At 34.7% G+C, this 9,660-nt stretch overlaps 1 protein-coding gene across 4 annotated transcripts in view; it reads left to right on the forward strand.

Moving 5' to 3' along the window:
* Nucleotides 1-9,660, forward strand: part of LOC106868844 (uncharacterized) — a 64,709-nt gene that overhangs the window by 7,789 nt on the left and 47,260 nt on the right. The window lies entirely within an intron of this gene.

A 9,660-nucleotide genomic window follows, 5' to 3' on the forward strand; every position in this document is an offset into this window, starting at 1 on the left:
AGTCAAATCGTCCAACCCATGCTAGCATGGAAAGTGGACGTTAAACGATGATGATGATGATGGAACAGGTGAGGGTTAGCAACAGAAAGAGCCTCAAATGATCTCTGTCCAACCCATGCAAGCACGGAAAATTGGGCATTAAATCACACACACACACACACACGTAACAAAGTGGAAAGGAGTATAAACTTGAATGCAAAATACATTAGTAAGTGCAATATCTGTGCAATATTAGTTTTATGAATGTTTTTAAACTATCATCCCACATGTGTTTTCAAGCAGTTCTAGATATAAAATGACCAAATAAATATGCTGGATTATTGGCTCACATATTGATTAAATAGATTTTATTTCGGGGGGGGGGGGGGGGAATAGTTAAGTATAAGACTGCAGGCTAATACTTTTCAGGTGTTCCAGGAAAGTTAACTGTGATAGACTATCAATCCTGTCCTTGAGAGCTATTTCATTAAGTGCTTGAAAGACTGTATAAACTCTGGTTGGTGGAGATTTCTGTGTGCATTTCCTTAAACTCATTACCATGCTAATAATGAGTCTTTTTGTTGTTTTTTTAAACTATACACAATTCTATGATGTTGAGTTTATAATTAAGTGCTTAGCTGTATTTGTTTTCATTTCCAATGTGTGAAAGGCTAGTATTTTCTTCTTTTTATTCCACTTTTTAGTTTTGCTCTTTTTTTTTTTTTTTTTCTTATTAGTGACGAAGTTGGGGAAACTCATATTCCGAATGTAACTTGGCCTCCAATCATATCGTTGTAGGTGTATGCTGTGTCTGTATAAGAGTTGTCAAAAATGCAGACAATACAACATTGTACTCTGCATTTTTTTTTCTATTTCAAGATCAGTAGGTTTGTTATTGTGAGATAGCAATAAGACATGCCTGTTCTTGTACTAGAATAAATTATTTGATGTGTATACATTGTATTTGTGTCTTTATTTTACATAAAATGTAAGTTAAAACCTTTTCCACTGAATTGTGTCAATATCTACATTGCACATTTGATGATGCCTGTCTGCTGTCCTCACTTGCTCAAGCTGGCATGTGTCATTCAGACCACATCTTGGTCTTTTTTTTTATCTCCCAGTATATATGCAGATTAACTTATTTTTCTTTTTATTCCTACTGACACCATATCATTGTAGCTTTTCTGTTTACTTTGTAATGATAGTTTTTTGTGTGAGTGTCATCACTTGTGTACAAAGCTTTTTTTATTCTTAGGGAAAAGAAAACAAAGAAAAGTCAATGTCTGTAAGATTAACTTCAAAATGTGAAACAATTAGTTTGGTTATCTACTCTTTCTACATTATTTACGTTATTTACATTTGACGGATATTTGTCCTCATCTTGTTCGTTGTTAACACAATGTTTCGGCTGATAGACTCTCCAGCCTTCGTCAGGTGTCTTGGGGAAATTTCGAACCTGGGTTCTCATTCCTAACGATGTTACTATTATTATATTATTATTAATCAGGTCGCTGCCATAAATCGAACTCGGAATCTTGGGGTTAGTAGCCCGCGCTCTTAACCACTACGCCATATGCCCATGGGCAATTATGGAGTGAATTTTAGGGTTTATAAATCTATTATTTTTCTATCCTTCCTCAATACCAATTCCCATATGCTATTCATATCTGTACTCGGTCTGCTTAGGAGGTTGTTGTGTCCTAGCATATGTGCTGCTTCTTTTAGTTTTCGTATTTTCCAGTGTTGTTCCCTGTCTATTATTTTAACTTCATCCCACAGGGGGATGTGGTCTCCATTTTGCCATACATGATCAGCTATACCCGATTTATCAATATCTCCTCATGTCACAGCTTTGCGATGTTCTTCTACCCTTATTTTGAGGGGGCGGCATGTTTCGCCTTTGTATAACCTACCACAGCTGCATGGGATGGAGTACACGCAATTTTTGGTCATATTCACTTCTGTTGGTGGTTTTACCCGAAGGAGATATTTGCGAAGTGTTGTATTGCTCTTGAATACTGCCCTGATGTCATATGGGCCGCATATCTTTTGTTCGAAATTTCCCCAAGACACCTGACGAAGGCTGGAGGGTATATCAGCCGAAACGTTGTGTTAACAACAAACAAGATGAGGACAAATATCCGTCAAATGTAAATAATGTAAATAATTCCTCATCTCTTAAATATAGAACTGTATTTTCTACTCTTTCTGTTAATTCTTTTGCTTTGATAAGGGAGCCTTAAGTACATTATGTTATGGAGCTTATACTCTTTTACTCCCTTTTACTTGTTTCAGTCATTTGACTGCGGCCATGCTGGAGCACTGCCTTTAGTCGAGCAAATTGACCCCAGGACTTATTCTTTGTAAGCCTAGTACTTATTTTATCGGTTCTTTTGCCGAACCACTAAGTTACGGGGACGTGAACACACCAGCACCAGTTGTCAAGCGGTGTTGGACACACACACACACACACACACACATATATATATATATACATACATACATACAACAAGCTTCTTTCAGTTTCCGTCTACCAAATCCACTCACAAGGCTTTGGTTGGTCCGAGGCTATAGTAGAAGACACTTGCCCAAGGTGCCACGCAGTGAGACTGAACCCAGAACCATGTGGTTGATAAGCAAGCTACTTACCACACAGCCTGAAAATCTCCATTTTAATGGGGAGACACTATCGCAAATTCTTTCTTTTTAATTATCAGGAGATGGTATTATTTATCAGGCACAAGATATGCATTCCTATCCTTATTTTGTTTCCAAGGTAATTGTTCAGTCATCATCATTTAACATCTGTCTTCTATGCTGGTTTAGGTTGGATGGTTTGACAGGATCTTGCATGCCAGAGGACTGCACCTAGCTCCACTGTCTGTTTTGGCATGGTTTTTGCAACTGGATGCCTTTCCTAATGCCATCCACTTTACAGAATAGACTGAGTACTTCTTACATGACACCAGCACCAGCAAAGTATGCTTTGGCATGGTTTTTACAGTTGGATGTTCTTCCAAATGCTAAAATTTAAATTCAGAAAGCATGAAACAAAACAGTGTAAAGTATCAATTCCAATTCACTATTCTCTATCTTGTGTTGGTGTCCATTTAATTCCTCTGTGAGAAATGGTGTAAACAATAATGCAGAGGAACATCTTTTGACCAGAGTAGAAAAGCTAACAAGATTCTCTGAAGCTGGCTGGTTTCCTGCCACCACCAATCAGGCTAACTAGTTCATTCTTCTTTCTTCCTCTTGTCACCCGTATTAAACCCCATTGCCACAAGTTTCTCACTAATCACTTCACCCCTAGAATTTTCCCCTTCCCACCAGCCAATCATAATTTTCTTTCTGGCGCCTGAGAAGAATATCAGGATCTTTTTTAAAACGGGGACCACATTTTTCATTAACGAAACACTTTGAAACTTGGAACACTGGTAGAATGTGTCATATAAAACATCTTTTTCTCTTAGTCTTCTTTAAAAAAAAAGAAATCCCTAAGTTATTCCATGTTAAAGTTGTCGTATTTCTGTAATTTCAACCAATCACTGACGTCCATTCAGCCGATATACATTAAGTGCCGACTACATAGACAAACGATTCTGAAACAATTCTATCGGTGATAGGGTTAGGGTAAAACAGCAAATTTAAAAAGAAAAAAGCAAATAAAACGAAGAAAAAAAGAAGAAAATGAAAAAAAGCAAATAAAACGAAGCTATGGCTTAATCAGCCAAAGGAGTAAATGTAAACAACTGAATACTTGTCAGTGATTGGTTGAAATTATCGAAATAAGACAATTTTTTACATGAAATTAATTCGAATACAAAAATATTTTTCTGTTCTATAACACAAAATAGATAAGTATACGAAGTTTGAAAGTCTTTCGGTACCAAAAACACTACGTAAGACATTAATGAAAAATGTGGCCCCCGTTTTAAAAAAGAGCCGAATATCATCTATACTGGTCTCAGATGTCCTGCAAAGACCAAGGTGACAGATCTTTTCCCTAATCTATATTAAAGAAAAAGGAGCTCCAAGATCACCTTGATGGTACATACACCAGGTTTTTCATGAAAGCTCAAAGCATCTCATGGTGTGAGCACCATGTGATGTTTTGAGTCTTCAAAAACTGTGTGTGTGGGGGGGGGGGGGTTATGGACACATTCCACCCATCTCTGCTATTGTTAATCAATGCAGAGTAAGCTTTGCTAGCTTCTGATGTCTTGTTGAACTACAGGACGTATCAGTTATATTTTGGAAGACTTCACACCCTAATAGGATGTGGAATACTCTAATGTTATTTACTAATATTCTTGGCATGGAATTGTGAAATACATCGCAATTGCTTCTGCTTGAAGAAGAAAAGTTTGTACATTATAATTATTCTGAAAACTAAGTTTTTGGATTTACTTGTGTACAACTTACTTTATTGCAGATAGGATTTGTGGTCTATTTGCATTTAAACGAATCCTGTAGATTTGTTGAACTGTAAGTAAATCTCATGGGAATAGGAGTTTAAGAAAAAATATCTTTTCATTTTGCTTGAAGGCTTATCAGTGAACGGAATTTGAAAACAGGTGAGAGTAATCAAACATTTCAAGTAAACTTTATCTCTATGTCTTGAAAAGAGTTCGTAATTTGATTAATCCATCATACTTAGATATTTGATATTACATCGTCAGGCCCTAATGTTTTTAATGTTCTTCCCATCTTTAGAATTATTCAGTATTTTGGTATAATTAATATTTTTTTATTTGAGAATTACTTTACCTATTTAATTACTGAGATCACTGGAGAGGCGTGGTAAATATTAGTTTTTTGTTTTGAAATTTTGCTGCATTCACAAGCTATGAAAATAACCAAATTGTATCATATCTATCTTTGCACCTTTCTCTATCTCTCTCTCTCTCTCTCTCTCTCTCTCTCTCTCTCTCTCTCTCTCCTGTACCTTTCCCTGTTTAATCCATCCCTCTCTCCTGTACCTTTTTCTATCTACTTTTTTCTCTCTACTTTTTTTCATACTTTTCTTTATCTGCTCTCTCACTACACCAATCGCACCTCATATACACAATACCTGTTTAAACCCTGTTTACAGACAGGGTTTCAACATCTATGCTACCTCTCACTTTTTTCCTTCTCTGTCCTATTTTGCTTAATTTCTCCCATCCCCTTCTTCCACATCAGACATAATGGTTTCTCACTGCATGTGCCTGCTGTATGCTCCCACCATGTTGGGAATTTGCTGCTAGCCTAGCTCGCTCCCCTAATGCACCAGCCATGCCTAAAAGTTTGGCCAAGCAAAATTGATTAGTGAATAAAATGTAGTGTAAATGACATTCTTTAGGGCTTCTTTATGTAACTTCTGTTAGATTTTATCTGTTTAGTTTATATTTATTTTGCATTCTTCACTCCATGATTTCCTGTTTCTGCTTTTACTTCAGTGATGATGTCTTATTTTCTCCCCTCTCACTTACAAACATTCAGTCTATTCATTCTCCTAAACTGTGAGCTGTTGTGGAGAAAAAATAAAGTCAAATATTTTTTTTTCTTCAACTTGATATCTTGATTACTATAGTTATGTTTGTTTTATTTTCCTTTTAAATAGAAACCAAATGTTCTCTCTGCCTGTGTGTAGTTAGCATGCTATTTTTGTGGGAAAAAATTTCTGGTTTTGAACTGACCCTGGGGGAAAGCTAAGATAATGTTGTTGTGCATGTATGTGTGTGTGTTTATAGTCTGCATATACAAGCACAAACACACATGGCTGGAATTTACGTAAATTGAATTATGTGTTAGGCACATGACAGATTTTGTGCAAGAGAGTTGTATAAATGAATAAACTTTGCTATATTATTGTTACTTAGTACTGTTCCCAATCCTTATCAGGTATGTGAGGGAATTGGTTAAACTTGTTAGGGTTTGGGCTAAAAACAGATGCGAAAGAGTGAGCTAAATATTGCAAAGTATTAGTTTGATGTTCTACTGTTTTGATAATATTAATTCACTCATACAGTCCTAAATTAACTGATACCTGCATATTAATACTGTTCCTTCCTACTGATCTACCTTTTGTGTCATGTTAAGAGAAGTAACTTAAATAGAGTAAGAAAGAAACAGTAGTTATGGAAGTGGTGTGGAGATGGTGACAGTGATGTTGATAATGGTAAATGAAGAAAGATACATAGTAGTAAATAAAAAGAGAGAAAGTTAGAGAAAGCAGATGGTGTGAGTGAGGGAAGGAGAGGTAGAAATTGTAGAATCAATAAAGAGATGGAGAGAAAACTGGAGAAAAAAGGGAGAATATAAAAAAGAGATATTAGTAAATGTTCAGAGAGAGAGAAAGTGAGGTAGAGAGAGAAAGTACGACAAGATTCTAAGAAGTGAGAGGCTGTGTAGAGTTAAACACAAGAAAAAGACCTGGAAGAAAGTTAACAGTGAAAGTGATATGGAGGGGGAGACAAAAGCATATGAATACATAGTAAAGTTTGTGATGCCACTGTGTCTTTATTCTATCATTGAGTTTTGCTAGTTGGTATGATTGCAGATCAAGAGAAAATATACAACAGGTCTTCTGAGTATGAGGATTTATTCCTTTAGAATTATATTTTTAAAATTATAATTAGAATGTCTGCATCCTGTCGAAGGTTTAATTTGACTTGTGTTGTTTTTTTAATGTATTTATTAGAATTTTAAATTCTATTTTTCCTGTAAGTGAATGGCGAATGAGTAAGATATTTGCTAAGATATTTCAATATAAATTAATGGAGTTAGTGTATTTAATGTTGAATAACTTTGTGTCTGTCTGAACCACAACCAGCACGGAGTGATATTAACTTTTGAGCCAGTTAGTGTTTTGTTTTGTTGTAGACAGACAGTAGTAATGTGGTACCTTGACCTCACCCTGTTTGTTTCTCTCTTATATGATAAAAAGAAAAAACAAACTAAAATTAAAACTAGTCACAAGATTGCTTTTGTTAGGTAGTTTTTGTTCACCAGCAGCATTCTCACTTTTTCAGCTTAATTATCATTTGTGATTTTCACCATGAGAACTAAGCTTTTACATTGCTTGGAATCCTGGACAAAATAAACACTATACGCTAGTTTAACCTTTTGGGAGTCTAGGAGTTTGCAAAATATTATTTGTAATTAGTAAAATTCAATTCACTTTTAGGCTTTGTGAATAACACTACTGAAGCCAAACATTTAAAAAGTTATTTCATACTTTCTAGTTCATATGCTACTAATAGGGTCCAGTATCTTTGCCTCACTCCCTGCATCTGTAGGTGTTCGTTTTCTTTTTTTATAGGAACTTCATTTTCTTTTTATATCCTGGTGACAGTTCTTTTCACTTATGTTTTTATTAGCAGCCAATAACTCAGTGTACCGACGCACAGAAGAAACATAAGGCTATGATAAATTTTTATATAAGTTAAAAAGTATGTAGCTAGGTAACCAGGATAAAATATTACGGTTTTGTTCTCCTGCCTGTTATGTATTTTGGGTATTCACTGTTGCTGTTGATATTCAAATGAAGAGAATATTAGAGAATGATTAATTTATTTGTTCTTGGCAGTGAGCCATTGTTGGAGCAATATGTTGTACATAAATTGGGGCTTGTGCTGTTTTTACTAAGGTAATGCCTAACCTAGTCCTGAACATATATGAAAGTTCGTGTTTCAGATAAGAGTACACGCAATTCTTTGTTCTGCATGAAATGTGGTATCATTAGGTGTACTTTTAGAGACGAATATTGTATACTTGATTAAGTATAGATGTTGAGAATCATTACATATAACTTATTAAAATCATTATCTTCAGTACATTTCTATTATTGATAGTAGCTTTTTATTGTCAAGTCTCAGTTGGTTCAGTTGTTGATATCTTAAAGAAGGGGAGAATTTATCTGTTTGCATTAAAATGCTTATAAATGAGCAATATGTTGTGTGTGCCACTCTGATGTCCTGGTAGTTTGCTTCTTTCTGCTGTCAATATATGCTTGTCATATGTTCTCATCATCTTCACGAGTTGTTTTGCCATTTTCTGTCAAACTGTTGTGAGTAGAAAAGTCATATGATGTGAAATATTTACTGTTGGTTTTTGACATTTTGTTTTAAGCCTTTCCTGAAATGGCAAATTTACTTTGAAAATAAAATATTTTATGACAAATGTTTTATTTATTTATTTTCCTGTAAATAATAAAAAAAAGAAAAACATTGGTTTTACTGGGATTTTGTTATGCAGACTTGTTATTCTGAGCATTGAGGATGATTTGATATTAGCATTTTAAAACATTGGTACTATGATAGCCATTGACTGTTGTAAATTATTAAGTGCTAGAAATAGTAAAATGTATGATTTCATTACTTCTCTTTACATTCAGATTTCATATTTTGCTGAAGTTGGCTGTGCCCTTTCTTCCTTTTAGGGTCAATAAAATAAGTTCTGTGCTTCCTATGTTAATAGTTGAAATTAAATTGACCCTTTCTTATATTACGAATTTACCACCGAGAGTTTAATGTCAGTGATATAAGCATGGTTTGATCCCCAATCAATGACACTATTGTAGCTTACTCTCTCAGTTTTTAAGAGGTTCCAGCTACATAGCCTTAGACTAGCAATTATAGGTCTTTGAAACAGCAAATTCCCTGTAGCACAGTTTGAATGCAGAGAGTTGCTGTTTTCTTTATCCTGTTAGTTGAAAATTGACCAATACATCATTTATGATAAGTTTTATATGTAATGTTTCAGTAATAAATTTTTTGTAAAACAAGTTAGCATAGTAATGTGATAAAATAGAATATTAGTGAAAAGATTTGGGACAATCTTCAAACATTACCGAGAAATTGTTTCACGTGAGTCATAGCCTCTGTATATTTTACTGCTTTTCCTTCACACGATAGTCAGTCAGTGTTAATAACAGCTAGTAGTGTGGTGTGACTTTAGTCACTAAATTTATCTGAGGTAAAAGCAATTGTTGCTTTAAAAGGTTAATTTTTGTAGTAAAGAATAATATAGTCCTGGAAGGATCAAGTTCGCTCCAGTGAAACTTGAACTCAAACTGTACTGCTTGGAATTTAATATAGCAGGCTGTAAGTTCTAACTTGTTCATCTCTAAACCATACGCAGAGTCGTGTGTTTAAATTACTTGAGCTGCTAGCTGTTAATTTGAACATGAACACTGCTCTCAGTCACTCACCTTTTATGTATCTGCTTGTGTAAGGAGTGTACTTGAGAGGTTAATTGTAACAAAATAATGTATCAGGTTGTCTTCCTATGTTATTCATTATTTAGGCCAGTACATTAGAGAAAAGTAATGTAAGCTGTTGATGCTCATAGTTTGATAAACTATTAGTGACTCTGTCTCTGGTTGCCATTCAACTACTTCACATTAGGAAAATTTTGAACATTACAAACATTAGGTTATCTTGTTCTCCTTTCCCTTATAAAATCTGAAGTGTTATATTAATGTAATAGATATAAAGCATCAATCTCAACAAATGATTGATACATGGTTCAATCCTCAATCAGTGAGACTATTGTAGTTTACTCTCTCAGTTTTTAAGAGGTTCCAACTACATAGCCTTAGACTAGCAATTATAGGTCTTTGAAACAGCAAATTCCCTGTAACACAGTTTGAATGCAGAGAGTTTTAAATAGTTCCATCAGATTTCCTTCAGT

The sequence above is a fragment of the Octopus bimaculoides genome, chromosome 7 (assembly GCF_046866305.1).
Source record: "Octopus bimaculoides isolate indiv1 chromosome 7, ASM4686630v1, whole genome shotgun sequence".
Lineage (NCBI taxonomy): Eukaryota > Metazoa > Mollusca > Cephalopoda > Octopoda > Octopodidae > Octopus > Octopus bimaculoides.